At 41.4% G+C, this 19,813-nt stretch overlaps 1 protein-coding gene across 3 annotated transcripts in view; it reads right to left on the bottom strand.

Moving 5' to 3' along the window:
* Positions 1 to 19,276, bottom strand: part of LOC109031154 (uncharacterized) — a 73,361-nt gene extending 54,085 nt beyond the window's left edge. The window contains exon 1 of one of the 3 annotated variants that reach the window (XM_019042509.2): positions 19,073 to 19,276. The gene's annotated coding sequence lies outside the window, so the exon portion shown is untranslated. The remainder of the gene's footprint in view (positions 1 to 19,072) is intronic. The other 2 variants (XM_019042508.2, XM_019042507.2) reach the window with 2 other exon arrangements.
* Positions 19,277 to 19,813: the final 537 nt, after the last annotated feature.

Below are 19,813 nucleotides of genomic sequence, written 5' to 3'. Positions count from 1 at the left end.
ATAGCATTATGTGACCTGCCTTGAAACTTTACTTCAAGTTCGTGTCTTAATTTTTACATGGTCGACGGTTACAAAATGTTGGTACCAATGGACTGAATGAAACGGAAAAAAATCGAGCTCTTTTTTTATTTTTTGAAGGGAAGGGGGTGAGTTAGGAGTTATATTGAGCTCGACTAGCCACGCTCTTTCTCTTACCAAAAATTTAAAGTTAGGAAATATAGTTGGAATGTGAAAACAGGCGTTAAGCTTAATCTCGAGCACTGAATTTATTAGAGGGGAAAAACACTCGTTTTTCGGTTGGATTTCGATGTGACTTGGTTTCTTCAACCATTATAATCGCTCCAATTGTAAAATAATAATACTGAGGTTCTATGAAACGGGAGAGAAAAACGGACCATATACATTTTATAATGAAGAAGAGGAAAGTACTACCCATCTGCGTAGGTTTAATTGAAATAAGATTCCGTCGAATAGATACTAGGAATCGGCCAACTTAAAAATAAAGCTAACAAGAACTTTTAATGCGTAAATTCACTTATTCAGTGTGACGATTGTTGCTACTCCCTTGCCTTATTTTTAGAAAGAGATAAGGACGTTTTCTTAAAACGCTGAAATTCTCTTCTGTAAAATTGATGGGCAGAGAAAATCATTTCCACGAAACACGCACAAACGCTGAGGTGAAAAGCTGTCAATGTTTCGTGACCACAATCGCCCACTCGTTCCTATTGAGATGTTAACGTGAGACTGAATTTTTCAACGAAAGCTTTTTGTCATTTTCAATGTTTCTCCGACAGGTCTTGTGGGCTTTGTACAAAGACATAAAGACGGATCGGTATCGTTCACTGCGGCATCCCCCTTAGCCTTAACGGGGCCAAAGACGAAGAACACTACGAAGTTGGCGCCAAAATGTTGAAACCTTCCAGTTGAGATTCTTCTTTTCTTGGTTGGTCTTCATTTTGCAGTGGGAATCAATCAGGGCCGGATTAAGGGGATGGCCACATGGGCCGCGGCCCATGGTGGCAAATCTATAGGGGGCGGCAAATTGAGCAATTTTTTTAAATGTAGGTATAAAAAAAGATCGGATTTAGAAAAAAAATTATAAACGAGAAAATGCGACGAAATCTTTCATTTCCCGAGAGTATGGTAAATTCTAATTTTGCCGTCTTTCAGTGATACAAGAGTCAGCACCTTCAATTAGTCGAGTTAAGAGAGAAATCGAACACGCAATTTGGCCTGAAACGGCGGGACTTAGAGAGAAATGGACTGGAGATCGGCGCGGCGATCGGCATGTAAGACATATTAGCGCCTACAAGACTGCACGAATACTTCACGCATTGCATCAAACACAGTGCGGTCATTGCGGTCAGCGTGAAACGCATAGCGCCTACAAGACTGCGTGAATACTTCACGCATTGCGTCAAACACAGTGCGTTCAGCAGCGGTCGACGTGAAACACATAGCGCGTACCAGACTGCCGGAATACTTCAAGCATTGCGCTAAACACGGTGCGATCAGCGCGGCGGGGCGGCAGAGGTAACAACTATTAGACCACATTTATGTTTGTTCTATCATAATTTTTCATTCATTTCGTTCATTTCATGTAATTGGAAGGTCTTGTCCACACAGAGATAGGTTTACGAAACTTAACTTTTGCGTAAAGTTCCGTGAACTTTTGCTAGTAGTGTTGACAGGGCTTTCTCAAAAAATGTGTTCAACAAGAGTAAACGCGTCTTACACACCCCTCCCTCGCTGGCAAGGTCATTTGATGGTTTTTATTGATGTTTCAAAACGAATGAGAAGAGGGCGGAAAAATACAGGCGGCGCATGGGCGGCAAGTACGTGAAGCCGGCCCTGGAATCAATCAACCTGAAATCATTCTTGGCTCATCCTTAAAACCACTCATCTGCCCAGAAAAACTAAAAAATACATTTTTTTGTTCCTCAAATAAACTAGAAATAGTGGTCCCTAATTACAAAATTCTGTCCAATTTAACTTTTCAAATATCAAGACGTGAAGCAATGCACGAGGGACTAGTTTCGCCTTCAATGGGCCTATTGCAATTTTTTGAAGGAGCAAAATAAAAATTGAATCTTACCGAAAATATCTCAAAAATCACTATGAGCGCATTGGCAAGTATTTATCAATGCACTCCTAACAATAACCTAGCATGGAAATGAAAAATACCCTTTCGGTGTAGTTGAAATAAAATCAGTCAATTTGTAATAATCAAAACGATTTTTACGAGTCTTTCGGACGATAAGTGGCAATTTGACAAAGAAGGGAGGCTTCTTTCAATAAAACTGCCCGGTCAGATGCTTCTGAGCCCGTTTTCTCCAAACTTCATTTTTTGCATTTTCAGCTCTCTCCGCTATCACAGCAGATAAGCACTTGACCGTATGTAGAGTCCCTTTATACTGAGAGTCAAGACAACACCCCCTCATGGAGTCACAAACGGGAATAAAGATTACAGAAATTGAACGTTTTTCGTCATCTTTGATCGGCCCATTCTCAAATTCCTTTCTCCGTTCCTTCTCTCATTCCGTTTGCTCCTTGCCAAACCCGTAATTCCGTGGTCCATTCCAGATTATAATCTTTGCAATCGGTGAAAATGTAACCTTCATTCCCGTTTGTGACACTGTGAAGGCCTAAAATACGGGAACCAATCAGAAATAGATTCACATTGTCTTGACTCTCAGTATAAAGGGACTCTAAACGTATATGCAAAAACGGACGCACCGGCGGCGTTGCAAGGGTGGTATTCCTGAAACTCACACCGAGGAGTCAAATAGTCGAGACGGGAGAAGCAACAAATGCCACGGCTGAGCGGAGCGTCGCGTCGCGTCGCGACACGCAGGCAGACCTTCCGCAAGCCATAAAAGTCCCGCGACAGAGCCCATCTCACTCCTCCGTCTACAAATTGATGAGGGGCAGATAAGCCTGGCTCTATCAATCAAACCGTTTCAGCGCGGCGGTGGCGGTGGTGGTGTCGCTGGCCTGGAAGACCTTCATCGCCCCGTTGACAACTTTTCCGCGGAGCCGGGACCCGGTCATTTCCGTTCATATTTCAAACCGCCTGTCCGGAGCAAACCCGTAGGGAATCAGAGCCAACCATACCACGCATTACTCGGCGTCGCCAAAGAATCGCGGGCTTCGGCTCGCGTTCGAAGCCACCCCTGAATAGAGTACCTTTATAGGCAGAGTATGGCCATTTCTGTTCCGGTTTTTCATTGGTCGCGAGCGAATAGGCTGACACGATGCTCTTAGGGCCGTAAATAAACAAACAAGATGGCTGTTATCAGCAAGCAAGTTTGAGGTTTGCCGGCCAGGTTGGCCTAGTGGTTAGCGCGTCTGACTCTAGGTCAATAGGTCCCGGGTTCGAATCCCGGTGGTGGCGACAAATTTTCATGGAACTGACGAGTGGATCTGTAAGCAGAATTCGCTCGGCCTTAATCCGTAAAATTTGTAAGCCCGAGCATGGATGTCTCATGTCTACCAAACTCCCTGATGTCTTCGGACAATAAATAGTGCCTATAGTTGGCTGTAGATTCCTAAAGGAATAGAAGCCACTAAACTCTCAATAAAAAAAAAAAAAAGTTTGAGGTTATGCACATCTTACATCCTCCTGTGATATAGGTGAAAGGCGATTTAACAGTGTTTTCATGTGTTTTTTATGTGTTATTCGTAGATATGCTAATTTAAATTGTTACTGCCGTGTAATTGAAATTTTTGTCAAATTTTAGTTTCTTATCGATGTTACGGTGAGCCGCCATCTTGTTTGTTTATTTACGGCCCTAAGAGCATCATGAAGCCTAAAAACTCGTTGACCAATCAAAAAGCGGAACAGTTTTCCTGCAGTAAAAAGATACGAATGGCCATACTCTGTCTATAAAGGTACTCTACCCCTGAATACTGCCGTGCTAAGGAAGAACGCAGTATGAACATTCGAAAGTTGCCAAATTTCCCTGGAAACGTGTCTTTTTGGCGACATTCGTGCACCTTTTCCTGTAAAAGAGGTTTTTCCAAAAGCGCCGATTTTGGCCTCCCCTGGATTTAGCCCAAACCTTGTTCAGATGTTGAACAAAGTGTCCCTGATGCTTGGGCAAAATTTCAGCCCCCTCGGATACTAAGAGGGGAGGGGGCAGGGGGGCAAAGTTGGGTTAGTTTGGCAAGTTGGGCCTAACATAGTTCATTTTGCTCAAATTCATTTCTACATATGGCTCCTTTAGCAAAAACACGCTCACTGAGTGCAGACGGTCCCTAAAGGCATTAGAGAAGGAATAGGGCACTTGCCATTTTGCGAAATCTGAGGAGCTCACTAATACATGTATTACAACGTTGATTGAATTAAAACGAAATAATATTGAAATCTTCACCACGGATTTCACTTGCATCGGGAAAAACAGGCTCATATCTAGAGGACAATATTTTCACCTAAAAACGAAGTCGTTAATATCAAGCAGGCACCAACAACGTGCCTTCCAATTTTCACCCAGGATTTCTTGTTATAAGGAAACACCAGGAAACACTAATCAATAGTTTTTCTTGAGATTTTTCGTGAATTCCCTTCGTTGATTTGAAAATATTCATGGTCATCTGGAAGCAGATATTTCGGCCAGTTTGTGAGCATAGGACCGGAATCATCTAATTATTACTGCACAATGATGTTTTTTAACCTATACCTCGAAAAACTAAAGTAAATATACTACGCGTAACCTTCGTATACCTTTCGTGTCAATTCAGCGTACTCAAACTTTAACGGCAGTGCTCATAATGATAGCTGAAGTTGGAAACCAATTACATCGACCGTGGTGTTTCCGAATCCCCACGAACCTAATGGGACTGTTGCTCACAGGCGGTCGGGCAAATTGAACAGACTTCACACAGACTTGATCTTGCATAAAGTACATTGAACACGTCAGAAATGTCTAAAACCCATTCCCAAACGCATATTTGCGCAGTCCGAATTGCGCATTTTTAAACGTTTGTGAGCCCTCCCCTTTTCCCTAAATTCACGTTAAATGTTAGTCTCTTTTAATTCTGTTTCTGTCCTCGGAAGTTCGTTAAAATTACAATCATTCTCATTCTGATCCCGTAATGTGGGTCTCCTCAAACCTAATTCCACCTTAACCGAGACCATACAAACCCTTTCTAAGAATCGACCCTGCAAAAATGAACACAGATATTCTACGGTAATACAATGAAGAAATACGAATTCAATCCCATCTTGCAGAATAAGGTCATGACTCTGAGTAAGTATTTTATCATCAGACTACGTGAGGGCAGTTTGACCCTCGAAACTGGATTAAAAAGGGTTACAAAACCCTTGAAAATGAGGAACAGAGTACGCAGTTGAGAGGAACACTCAGACCTATGAATATCTTCTCATCTCTTTCCAGTATTCTGCCGTGCTAAGGAAGAACGCCGTATGAACATTCGAGAGTTGCCAAATTCCCTTCGATAAAATTTTCATTTTTGAAGAATGTTATGGCAATTTTGCTTTGAAAGTTTCAGGAGGTTTAGGTGACATTGCGAACGGAATTATCTGAAAAAATTGGGAGATAAATATTCATAAGTTTACCGGGAAATTCGTCTTTTATCAAAGGAAATTCGGCAACGCCTGAAGGTTCATACGGCGTTTTTCCTAAGCACGGCAGTATTCACCGTGCGGCGTTGGCGATTCCGCGGATTTTGATAGACTTCTCGATTAGATCCGACGAAAATAGGGCACGATTTATCAACACCGCCATTTTTTCTCTTTTTTGGGTGGACTCGACACGAAGCGAAAGAGCGCACAAAATCAATGAACCGAAAAGTGGACGACAAGGTAGTCGGTGGTTCCACAGCCAGCTTCCGCATATTTTTGAACATGTCGTGGGGCTCCTAAAATTATGCGCACAACTTGGGAATTTTACCTCGGAGAAAGAGAGAAATAATTTAAAAATCCTGTACAGAGAACAAGCATAAAGCTTCAATGCATCGAAACTCGAACATCAGTCAGCGATCAGTGCGGTTCTAATGTGAACATTGACCGTAAATTTTGAGGAATTAAAGATTAAATTAATTTTTTTATTATTTTTTTATTTTTACTTATTTATTTATTTATATTTATTTTTTTTTTTTTTTGGTTTACATGCTCCCCAGAAAAGACTTCATCTTGGAAGCAATATAGCATTGGCATGCCTCAAAGAATTGGACTGTCGAGTCAGGGTATAAGCATATATTTGTCGTGAACGTGGATGAGGTCAGTATGTGTCGCCTTCAAGTCACGAGATAGGCAAAACAAGTTTCACAGGGGTCAAAATTGATTGCTTCGAAAAAACCGAATTGTGTGCAAGTTTCTCCGAATCAAAGAGTGTCCGCAGATCAATTGACGGAAATTTGTATTGGAATTCATGCTCCGCAGATGAGAGTTTATTTTTTGAGCGTTGCAGAAAACAGAAACTACTCCCCAGAAATTATTCACCATTTTACCGGGTGCATTAACGTGAAGAAATGTTGACAGCTGCCCATTAATTTAACTATATCCACAAACCATCATCAAAGGTGATTAGCTTTTACAGGTCCCGAGTAAAATTGGAGAGGAGAAGAGGTACGTTACATTAACTTAACGCTAATTGAACGGCGACGCGTTCGTAGCAAAAATTTTCAGCGGGATAAGTATTACAAGAGTTATCAAGTTTTAAAAAGGGACGAAAAAAATGTCGCCAATCTCCGAGAAATGTCACTGCTGTGCGCGTTATTGATGCCCTGCTTAACCTCAACAATTTGTTTCGAAACAATTAATTACAGCTCGATGAAGATTTGAAAGCACTCATGACTAGAAAGATAAATAATTGAGAAAAAAAACTTACATTTTAAAATAATACTATGTACATTTTCTCCAGGCGCGAGGGGTGGAATTCCCTGCTTGTTCCCTATATTATAAATATCGTATTCGATACATCAAACGGGTGAGATTGTATCGACATCGATTGGTTCAAAACATAAACGTAGCCTCAAATTGAGTGATCTGACGGAACAGGTTTTTTGTGATAGATTTTTGATTCGCATAAGTACTAATTGGCCAAGAGTAGTGAAATTGCTAAGAAATTGCTCATATTCAGCTTTTCTAACTACAGTAAAAGCTCGTTAAGACGAAAAATGAAGGGACCGAAAAAAATTTCGTCATAAGCGGCTTTTCGTCTTAACCGTTCTCCGCCTCAGACGAAATTTTTCGGCATAAACGGCAAGTGCGCTTAAGACGAAATTTTTCGGCATAAGCGGCAACTGCTTTCAAAATCCACACAAACTAAAATTAAAGATTATTTAAAGTGAATGACTTTTTGAAAGATTATTATCCATCAGTTATAAATTTTTAAATTTTATACGATACGAAATCCAAATTTTGAATTTTTTTAAAATACGCAAATCGGTTTATCGTCAACTCATCTCGATTGCATCTCGGTCATCTAGAAAAATAGAGGATACCCACGATCTACTCTTAACCTACTCTTTTTATGTGAAGGTACGTAAAACTAAGTCTATTTTCCCTGAGGATGGCTCTTTTTTGTCGTTTTTACCCAATTCAGGGGAAAAAGCAGACATTTTTCTTTGTCTTAACCGGCTTTGGTTACGGGTCAAAATTTCGAAATTTCGTCTTATTCGTATTTTTTTACATTGACTCTTGTGGAAGTGTCAAGGGGTCGAAAAAAATTTCGTCTTAAGCGGATTTCGGTCTTAACCGTATTTCGTCTTAACGAGCTTTTACTGTAATATCTTAAAATTTTGGATTGAGGTTATTTTCCGTTGATTTGAACCAAACGATACATCAAACCACTATCGAATACGATCCATTGCGTGTGTATTACGTTGCACCGCTGACCTCTGATGGATGAAATTGAAAACGGCGTCTCTTGCCGATTCGGGCATTTGCAAATCTTCAAGCTGAGGGCCAAGATCTTACGCGCGAAAGAGACTATTGTTAAAAGTTTGATCTTTTTACAAGCTTTTGGCGAGGTAGAGGAACTATCGTGCTTGAGGCAGCCTATAATTACCGAGGCGTGTAATGCACAACTTTCCCCTGAATATTGCGAGGTATGCAACTTGAGTTCGCTCGAGTGCCACATTAATCGTGTCCAGGCGTTAGCGTTAGACAGGAAACTCCCACCCACCGCTTGGAAATGTACTAAATTTATGTGTAGCCTCGGATAATGTTAACGTTTTTTTTAAAGTCCTATAACTGAATGTCATGCTCTAGGTTTTCATTTATCTGGCGATGATAGAGCTAATAAAACCGAGTGAAATGTTGAAAAGTACTTGCATTCGGCTATTGAATAGCGGCTTGCATAAGAAATCGAAGGTATAAGTCGGCAATCACATAACGCGTTTGCGGTGTCTGAGAATCTCCTCCTTTATGTTATTTTTTTAAAAGAGAACAAATTGACATCATTCCTCGCAGTTTATGCAGAATTTTCTTCGCATAGAAAAGAAAAATAACGGCAGTTTTAAAGCATTGCCGTTGAGTAGTTTCCCGTTTAAAAAATAAAGTATGACAGGAAGACCGCGACGTCCCAAACCGAGTTGTGCGATTGCCGACTTACACCGTCGAAATGCTCTCTCGGTTTGGTTAGTTTGAGAGTTTGCCATTTTGATCGATTCCATCTTGTTTGAGATGTGAGTAGAGCGGTATGCCTCGGGAAAAGTTGGTCCTGGGATGAAAATTTTACTTTTCGCAAACTTTTGAGTCAATTTTAATTTAGAGTTTACTTGCCAAAAAATGTCACGCAGCTTTTACAATTTCTGGACGATCTTTTACAGAGCTTGTACCCTCATTTGTGGCGGTATACGACAATTGCTTCTTGCAATGAGTATTAAAAAGAGGTATATACTAGGCCACATTATACACGCCCCGTCCATTTCCTAGCCTGGTGTCGCAGAGCACCAGAGAGCGCTGTGAAAACGGCATCCATGTTAGTAAAAAGAAATGACTTATAAACATTCGTATGTTACCGGACTATACAAAATCAAATATGTATCTTTATGAATATTTTTCCTCGGTATTTCCAGATACTTGTTGTGTTCCTGCCCTATCTCCATACCTATGCATTCTTTCTCTATCTATTGATATACCTATCCGCATTCTTTCCCTATCTATTGATATACCTATCCGCATTCTTTCTCTTCATGCGTCACATCACCGGACTTCGCACATTGCACTTTCTACCTAATCACCCATGCGCGGAGTCCAGCCTTGTCACCCTCAACCACCAGAATTTTCGCTTGATCATTCCTTCAGGACACTAGTCTAGTTTCGGAGTTAGTTACAGTTCGGCAGAGATAGAGTTCGATTGTACCTCTTGGAGGCCAGGCCTCGGCTGGCTCCTCCACTTTTCACACGTTGAAGTACAGAGTTCATCCCTTATATTTTTGTGTTTCGTGTTTTCATCCTCCACCCCTTCGTCTTGGAGCAAGGGCACCCTACAGAGGCCCATCCAAGTAACGTTACATACTCTAGCTTAAATAGCATAAAAATTCTCTGAAAAATTGTGGGGGGGGGGGGGAGAAGTATTCACAAGTTTTCCTAAAATCCGTATTTTATCAAACGAAAATTTGGCAAGATATTAGGGCTCAAACGGCGTTTTTCCACAGCATGACAATATTTTCCCGTCTTCCTCGACTCTGGCTACTCGGACTCAAGTATTGCTCCATCTGTGGGAGAAAAGAACACCAGCAAAAATCGGCGGTGATAAAAACTATCGGACGGAGCTTCTCGCTGTATCCTCTCTCCTCACCCCCCCCCCCCTCGCCCCTCTATCGTCCTCCCTCCCCCCCTCCAGCCCTTCCGATCTAGAGAGCCGCCGCCGTGTTCCGGAACTTGGGAGCCTCGACAACTTCGCGGCTATTCAATTAAATTTTGCTTTGTCAAGATCGAGGAACTGCGATACGGAGCTTTTCACGAAACGAGCATCAACTCCCGTCGCGTCGCGTCGGTCTCGGCTCGCCGATAAACCTTTTGGAACAAAAGGGCGCTCAAAAGGTGTACGTCACTTTTGGGATCTTCTCACTGCGTGAAATGGACCGTCCATAATTCAATTCCGGCATAGCTGCCGTTTCCTTGCGAGACTGAAGAGTGTGCTCCGTGAATAATGGACATTTAAAGGGGGGTAAAATGAGGTTCGAACTAGAAGACGGAGAGGAATTGGACGTATTCCTGTCAAACGGAACTAAGCGCCAATTTGAGTTCCTTTTGAGGAATTTAGAATCCCGGATAGCGCGTTCTGTCAAACGGAACTAAGCGCCATGGAATAACATTGCGAGTATAGGAACAAATGAGCCCGACGCCCGGTTCCGCTGCCAATCCGAGCCCTCCTCTACCTTCCTACCCCGATGGCGCTTAGTTCCGTTTGACAGAAACACGTCCAATTATTCCAAATCCAATTTTTGGGTAGTGGAATTTAAATTGCGTATTTTCACTCCGCAGCATATATTGCTAGCGAAAAATGAGCAACTCCGTTAAAAGACCACTCGGTATTTTAGACTCCATATCGATGGCCAAACTGCGAAACCACATACCTTCAATGGATCCAACATTATGGATTTTGATTCTCGTAGATACATAAATGCTTTTTCACTGATTTATCCATGAAGTTGATACCATTTTGATAGACGTCGTAATTATAATCAGCTTTAAACGATCTAAAAGATTTAATTTGTCTTAAGGGAGGAGGAGTGGAGACTCATAAAAACATTCTAAGTATGTTTTTAGACTGATCTGATGCAAAGAGAAGTCGTTTTCGAAGTCTAAAAAACAATCACGTCGTCAATAGGGAATTCAGTCTGTTTTACACGACTGAATAATAATATCGACGACTTTTGCCTTCATTTTTTCCAGTACGCAACGTGCGCTCCCTAAACCCTGGTATAAATTGGCGATAAGAGCTGCGTCTCAAAATACCATAGGAATTCTTATAGCCGCCTAAAGAGAGCTACAGAAAATCATATAGCTGGCTGTAGAATGCGGAGAAAATCACACGGCCGGGCTGTACGAAGCGATAGAAAATTATGCAGCCGGGTTATAGTTCCTATCGCCGGGCTTTACACTTTATCGCCTGGCTGTTGCTTTTTCGCCATCGATTATAAAAGGCTATAAGAAATTGTGTAGAAATTCGGGTGCTATGGAAATCATCAAGTTTGATACGGAACCACCTTAATATTTATAAAACACACATTATATTTTCCTTTAATACATATTTTTTTTCATCAATTAAAATGAGAATTATCCATACAGGATGTGCAAACATTTCAAAATCATGAGTTGAATAACGCTGACTCCGCCAGATTAAATATTAGAGCCTAACACAAAGCGGAGCGGCGGCGCACTGGCGCCTACAAACCTAAAAGGGATACTTCACGCATTGCGCAACGCGTGAAGTATCCCTGTTAGGTTTGTAGGCGCCAATGCGCGTTTCGCGCTGGCTGCCCGCCTGCCGCGCCGCAGCGACGCAGCGTGCCACGGCGCTTGAAGCATAGGTATTGCAGAGTATCACACGAAACTGAAGACGCTCTAATATATTAGTAATGGCAGGCATCCATCAAAAGTACGGAGCTTTCATCGCAAAATAAATCAAGATACTACGGTCCAAAAAGAGAGCAGTATTCCAAAAACTCACTAAGTCCTATCATCCGTAATTAGTAACGTTTAGCATACACTTTATCGCCTGGCGGTTGTTTAGTCGCCATCGGCTATAAAAGGCTATAAGAAATTGTGTAGCAGGCTATAGAAGCTATTGGAAATCTTACAGCCGGCTTTAGGTCTATGGTATTTTGGAACACAGATTCTACTGCCATTTTTTACCAGGGAAGTTGCAGCGCCTGCAATATCCCCTGCCATAAATTGTTAATTTTTGGGTAATTTTATTCATGTCATTCGCCTTCATCATTCTAGGTGTGCAACATGCGCTCTCAAGTGTCGTTTTAGTAGTATCCAGGCGCTAGGATTACGCGCAACCATTTTTCAATTGCCGAACAATGCCGTCGCCATCTTTCCCCTTCATTGTTTGAGGTATGCAACACAGGTTCAGAGCGTCGCAACGGTGGTATCCAAATCCTCTAAGTGTTTTTTTGGGGATCTCGAGAACACCTGAAGTAAAATTCCAGACCGCGTTGCGGAAAGTATAAGCTGTTTCAACTTTCCAAGTCTGTCGTTAATAGGAAAAATATCAGGGAGCCGTGATTTATTTTCGCGCTTTTCACCCACTACCGCCCCTACCCACCTCGCGCTGTCCGCCCCCTCTCCCGTGCCTGTCCCACGTTTTCCGCCGCTGAACCGTGCTTCCCTGTCAGCTCGGAGAATTTTTTACTCGCAAATAAAAAGGGGGAAGAACACGGAATAACTTGTTCGGGACGACCTGGGCGGGAAGTTGGAGCGTCACGTCTACAGGGCTTCCGCTCTCCTGACTGAGGCACTTGCGAGATACTTAATTTTCAATTAGTTAATTGAAAATTTATGTAATACCGCGATCTGAATAATTATCTCGTAATCTGTCCCGGGTTCCCACGGAGAAGCGATGATAACACGAGGATCTCTGCTGAAAGGAAAGTTCGGTTGTTGAAACCAAGCTTTAGATGTGCAGTACTATCCGAGCTTTCTCTCTCATGCATGTGTGATTTCACGTGTGTAATCTCGAATCTTTATATCACACGATTAATTTGGACGAAACATTCGGTTCTGAGGGACCGTCTCCAAATTACGTAACGCTAAATTCGCGGTTACTAATACCCACCAACTCCTGTAACGCTGTGCTGGACCCCCTAAAAATTTCGTAACGCTTACCCGGACCCGCCCTCAATTTCATTAAAAAGAAATTTAAATATCACCTTTACATTTACTGAACGGATTAGCGTTTCTATTTAGTGATGAAAAATGAAAGTATTGCACAGTACAACATATTTTCGAGATTCTTTAAAACTTCTAAAGATGACCGACGAAAAATTGTACAGAAACTCAAAAAAGTCACTGAAACTTGTCACGTAACGCTTCCCTCGATACTTCCTCACTGGAAAAAAAAAACACATTGGATCTAGAGTCCAGACTCTTGAAAACATTGACAAGAAAAAATACTCCTGATTCAATCGGATTTTTGCTTGAATCAAAACAAAATCCGCTTAAATTAAGAGGCTTGGTTCTTATTTAAGCTAGATTCTGATTGAATCAAGAGTACTTTTTCTTGTCGATGTTTTTAAGAGTCTGGACTCTAGATCCAATGAGTTTTTTTTCCAGTAAAACACAAAAAACCACTTGTTTTACAAATAATCCTCTCGTTTGCTTAACTCGTTCAAAACACCGCTTGACCGGAGACTCCAGCCGACGTGAGGCTCTGGAAGTTTCCTGCCCATCCTTGAATGTTGATTCCGCAGGGTAAATAATCCACCTCGTCGAGATACTAATAGAGACAGAGAGTCTCAATTTGTGTGTGTACCTCTTCATTAGGTTACGTTAGGTTATAGTTGGACTACATTTCCCAATTAGGAACTACAATTTCAGGCTCAGTTCAAACCACCGTGTGCACCGTTAATTTCCCTGGGCACATAATTGTTTTTACCGATGAGCCAGAAATTCGTAAGTCCAAATTGCAAAATGATGTTCAATTGAAGCACGGTCATGTTTTGTTTGAAGGAACCCGTCCATTCCGCAGCTCGGAGCCTGCTCTCAAGTGAAATTGGAAATTTACGAGGTCATTTTCCGAAAAGGTTAGGGCTTCAAGATAAGGATCCGTTGTTGATTTCGAATGTTTAATGGTTCAAAGAAGCGGTGTATAAACGCGGAGTAATGAGCGTGGCTTCATTAACGTTGCCTGGAGTCTTTCCAGCCGTTATTGTGCGCCGCGGCCGGCGTTCGTTCCGTGGAAATCCATTTAATCTAAAATGCATGGATTAGTTCGGTTGTCACTTGAAAACGGAAACGGACTTAGTGAGCCATTCCGCCGGCATGAAAGCGCTAGCCTCCCGGTCGTAACTCTGCGAACGTCGCAAGCTGATATTCTGACAGAGCGGTCGACTGAATTTACATTGTATCCACCTCTCTGTCAGATTTAGAGCAATGGCATTCTAGTCGCTGAGCAACGCTGCTGTAATGTTTAGGCAACGGCAATGTTTATGACCACTCTTATAAAAATGATGGAGCTATATTTGCTTTTACTGGTAGTCAGGGCCGGATTAAGGGGGTGGCCACATGGGCCGCGGCCCATGGCGGCAAATCTGGGGAGCGGCAAATTTTGCAATTTTTTTTTTTTAAATGTAGGTATAAAAAAAAATCGGATTTAGAAAGAAAAATTACAAACGAGAAAAGGCTACAAAATCTCTCATTTTCTGAGAGTATAGTAATTCCTAATTTTGTCGTATTTCAGTGATATAAGAGACAGCACCTTTATTTAGTCGAGTTAAGAGAGGAACCAACCACACAGATTGGCCTGGAACCTGGACTTAGGGAGAAATGATGACGAGGACTTGAGATGAAAAGGAGAAGCCCTCGGCGCGGCAATCGGCATGTAACACATATTAGCGCCTACAAGACTGCACGAATACTTCACGCATTGCATCAAACACAGTGCGGTCACTTTGGTCAGCGTGAAACGCATAGCGCCTAAAAGACCGCGTGAATACTTCACGCATTGCGCCAAACACGGTGCGGTCGGCGCGGCGCGGCGGCGGAAGTTAAAATCATTAAACCGAATTTTGTGTTTGTTCTTTCATAATTTTTTCGTTCATTTCTTATGAATGGAAGGCCTTGGAGGAAAGTTATCAATATTTTTTAGACTATACAGATCTAATTATCAACAAAATTCTCTGAAAAATCGGAAGAAGAATGTTTATAAATATTCCCCTACATTCGTGATTTATCGAAGGGAATTTGGCAACGTCTAAAGGCTCATGCGGCGTTTTCCCTTGGCACGGCAGAATACGACTCTTGTTACTCTTAATTGTCATTTGGACTTTGCAACTTACAGACGCATTTAAGAACGATCGTGATGGAAAATGAAGTGTTACGACACAAAGACGCAATCACAATCTAAAACCAACGTTTTAAATGCAATGCTGGCTACGATCTCAACCTCGAGAAATGATAGAAAGCTCAGAAGCTGACTTTAGACAAAAACAGTAACACCGCCGTGTTCTCCGCGAAATTTTTCATGAGCCAAGGCGGTCGAATGGCAAATCCACCGGCCTTGCGGGAGGCAGGAACTCCATTAGAGCAGGAAATAGAGGCGGATGGAGCCCGGCAGCATTTGCCTAACCCACTTTTGATTGTGCTTGCTAATAATGCAGTCAAAAGCGACTCTTTACGTCCCCATCGATCCGGGGCCCTCGGCTTAAGCATTGTACTTTTTTCGATTCGATTTTCACGTACTTGACTCACGTGCTCCGCATCAACCCCCCCTCCCCCTCTCTCCCACCTTTTCTTCCAGAGGGTTCGCCTTACTGGTTCCATCCTCATTTGTTACGACTTTGGAGCGGGCACCGAACGGGTCTCGCCTGCCCTTCCTAACCCAATTCGATCCGCGCGTCGAATCCCTGAAGGACTTTCCGGCATCGTTAGCACTTTTTATTGATGGGATCGGACACCACGAACCGTCCAAGAGCAAGTTTCAAGGACTCGAAACTCACAAAATCAGGTTTGCTTACGAGCTGATGTGTGCTCGTTACGACCGAGTCGATGGTTGGTCGAGATGACGTCACGAGATATACCAATGGCTAAAATCGAAAGATACGCAGCTCCAATTTCAACTCCTAGCAGTAACGGTTTTTAAAAAAACACTCCGGTAAAATTCGTAAACTTTCGAGAAAAATCTCTTAAACCACTGTTCATGTGTATATTTAAGCAAATCATTTTTCGTTGTTTTCTTAGAGGACTCCAAAGTTTGAGAACCATTAATGAGGGAGGGGGAGGGGTCGACAAAGTTTATCGACGCTGCAATACTTTGCTGGCTTAGGAACAATTCGTTCCAACTGCATATAAGCTTATTAATGACGCAAATTATGATTTCAAATTTAAACCCGATGTTCTCAAGAGCGCTGAAATTCGTTTATCATCGAAGGTAAAAATCTATGCTTTTGGCCGTAAATCGGTTGCTTGATACTTGTTGTGGTAGTACCCCAATACATTAGGTTACCAACCCAAATGTTGCGATAGTTCCACAGTCAATTGAATATGTCCATATCATCCAACAAATTGGAGTAGCACCACAATTTTAGGAGATAACCCCTAGCAATCTTTTCCCTGATACATCTCCGCCTTAATATTTAAATCTGTGCGTCTTTCCTCCTGGATGAGAACATGCTGCATGACACAGATTCGTGACGTTTCTCGGCCTTGGCTAACCACCAACTCATTTCTAGTGACTGAAGCGTCTAACCGCCTTGTTCAGCATTCCTCACACCTGCGGTAGGGGATGTTTAAGGGGTTCAAGTACCGCTTTCTCCCTCTTTCTCTTCCCATTTCTCTCGTTACACACTCGGAACGTTAGCTAAGACTGCTAAAATTACGGAAGGCTACGCAAAATGCCACATCCTACCTCATTTTATGGATTCCTTTGAAAGAGAATCGTTCTCCGCGAATCTCTCTCCCCCAGAAAATAAAACAACTGTTTTAAGTTAGGCTCGTTACGTAACGCCGAGTTTAGGATCGTCCACCTTTCATACGTGACCGTGAAACATACTTCAACCCCTTTGCCTAAATAAGCGAATTTTACAAAAAGTACTGCATAATATATTTTAATGACCCTGCTCATCACTTATCCGTCTTACACTGCCGTGCTGAGAAAAAACGTCGTATGAACATTCGGGAGTTGCCAAATTTCCCTTGATAAAACCAGTGTTTTTGAGAAATTTCACGCGTATTTTTCCTTGAAATTTTCAGATATTTTAGATAAAATTGCAAACAAAACTGTCAGAAAATTTGAGAAACTAACATTCACAATCTCCCCAGTACTTTCGGTATTTATCGCAGGAAACTTGGCAACATCTGGAGGCTCATACGGCGCTTTTCCTTGGCACGGCCGAATAGACAGGCATAAACCCATTGAGCGCAAATAATGATCTCCACAAAATTAAAAGAAACGTTTTGGGGATAGATTTTCAAGAATCAGCCTCGAGTAGACTTTTCCTTCAAATTCCACAGGAGATTTATCCACCAATCGGCTAAAACAATGTTGGAAAGTTCCATGCGAGAAGTTCGATACAGATCATAAATTGTGTATGGTATAGGCACGATGAACTTTAGCAGTTTAATGCTGGGTTACGAGAGTTTTTAGTAGCAATGAAATGGATCGTCAAAATGTTCAATCCGGGCCTTGAACTATTGAGGCACACGTATTTTCACCTTTTCCTATGGATGTTTGGAGCTTGACCTTTTTTTATTGCCCGAAAGAGGCTGTAAGCGATTCAACCCAATAATCCATCGCTAAACTTCGTTGTGAAAGTTGTTTAAAAACATAAACCCCATTTTAGATCCTTAACTTATTTACCTCAATAAAACTTGGGTATTTAATTAAACTAAATATATTATACTTTGATTTGTTAGGTGATCATAGTCAGTTTCATTGATAATGTTAAGGGACATTGATGAACCTATCTACCTATCACGTAAACAACAGACGCAAGTAATTAAAACAATATATTCAGATCCGTTTCCGTAGGTAATTAGAAAAAAAAAAACTATGCAAAATTAATCCTATTTGTGCGATGAGACAGCGCAGGATATGATCATCAGGAGAGCCAATACTTATTTATCCCTTCCGACCGTGTTCCCTCACGAAAAGAAAACAGCTAATCAAATATTGAGAGGCATGCCGAGTAACCAATTAATAATGCAATTCTGTTAACAACAGTAGAATTACAATGGAAAATCCTTGGAGCTACTTGACAGATTTTATCCCCACAAAAATTTTGAAATTATATGCTAAAACAAACTTCGGATCATTTAGAATTTCCAGTAAACAAATTTTGATTTGGTCTTCATACATTTTCAGAAGAAAGAATATAAAATTCTAGTAATGATTCTTATGAGGAACCCTTTATATCGAGTAAGCTACCAGAAATTTTAATATTACAAATATGTCAAGATTTTGATGGCTTAATATTCGGAATGACAGAATCAATCAGCAATGGTAATCGCCAGCCTATTAATTATTCTCAAGCCCTTCGATAGCCCTTACGAGTAGTAACATTTTAAATACTTGCTAACTTGGATATTTTTTGAAATATTCACAATTGTGTGATGGAAATGATGGATTATTGGCAGCAGAAGCAAGAAAATCACCTGATACCTTCAGAGTATCCTAAATATCCGTAATTTCAGCTGTGATATTAAGATGGTCCATACGTGCCTATTGCTATAGCCTCATTTTTGAAAATCAAATGTGTCAAGACTTAGATAGCCTAACTTTTTAATTTATCAAAACTAGCATTGAACAATGTTTGTGACATTTTAAAACCCTCACGACCTCGTTTTTTTCAATATTTCTACACAACCTACCAACTTTTCAATGGAACATTTTCTGAAAAGCTTCATAAAGGGTGAGGGAGCATTTCAAATCTCTAGAAAAAAAAACTCGCAGCAGATTCAAATCAAAATTTTTAAATGCCCACGAATATTTTTTTTTATTATTTTTAAAGCGTGTAAAACTAAATAACTGGAATGATTTATTTTTCAAACCTAAAACTTTCGGAGACCGTAAATGAATATAATACCTGTTCGAGATCCCCCTCTTTCAGGGAACTTTCCCGAAGAAAAGTCACCAGTAGCAGTCTTACAACAAATTTTAAGACGTCGCCTACTCAATTTTTTTTCTTCTTCGAGAATATAAAACTGCATGTTTAATTTTTTTCTAAAAAAAAAAAAAAAAAAAAAAAAAAAAAAAAAAAACCTCGAGATTGAAAATTCATGAGAGCCTCGCTCGGTAGCAGCTTATCCCGATTGAACTTTCCGGACTCCCAGCTATAATTCACGAGCAAAGCACGTATCACCTTAAGGCGAGCAGAGTGCGAGTAAATAATAAAAACGATCGTGGCAAAATGAAAAGGGGCGATGACTTACAGAAAATAGGCGGTCGAACGTGTTCATCAGTCACTTGAAACCCTAACACTTGCGCGACGAACAAACACGAGTCAAAAAAACACTAATGAGAAGAGGTGATCGAGAAGTGGACCATAAATATAAATATATAACAACATAGCGTAAAAGCCAGAGGACTCAATAGGACAACTTTGCCCCGCGATCGGTAGGTATCGTTGGTGTGATAAAATCGATGGTCGGGGGCGCGCGCAGTCAGGCTGAGGGTGTACGGTGGCCGAGAAACTGCGGGTCCTTCCGCCAGAGGGAGGTTCATTTCAGGGGTGGATGCGGACGGGACGGAATCTAAGGTAGCACCAGGAAACTTGCACCAGCACCAGTAACGTCGGAGACTCAGGTCCTGGGGGGTGAGCGTGAACCCTACCGCGCAAGGGATGACGGAATGCGCGTGTACTCTCGTGTGGCACATACGCGGCTCGTGGTGAGATGATGTACTGCCGTGATGCGGAGAATCGCCGTATGAACATTCGGATATTGCCACATTTCTCCCGATAGACATTGGATTTTTTCCTTATAATATTTAAATGTATTTTCTTTAATGGGGTTGTATGCCGATATAATCCACTGTTTTTGAAAATTTAGAGGAATAAACTTTATAAATAATTTTGGAAATTAATACTTCACTGGAAAAAAAAACACATTGGATCTAGAGTCCAGACTCTTAAAAACATCGACAAGAAAAAGTACTCTTGATTCAATCAGAAT

This window comes from Bemisia tabaci, chromosome 3 (assembly GCF_918797505.1).
Source record: "Bemisia tabaci chromosome 3, PGI_BMITA_v3".
NCBI lineage: Eukaryota > Metazoa > Arthropoda > Insecta > Hemiptera > Aleyrodidae > Bemisia > Bemisia tabaci.
The sequence above is the reverse complement of the archived record's forward strand: the minus strand, read 5'-3'. Positions and strand labels throughout refer to the sequence as shown.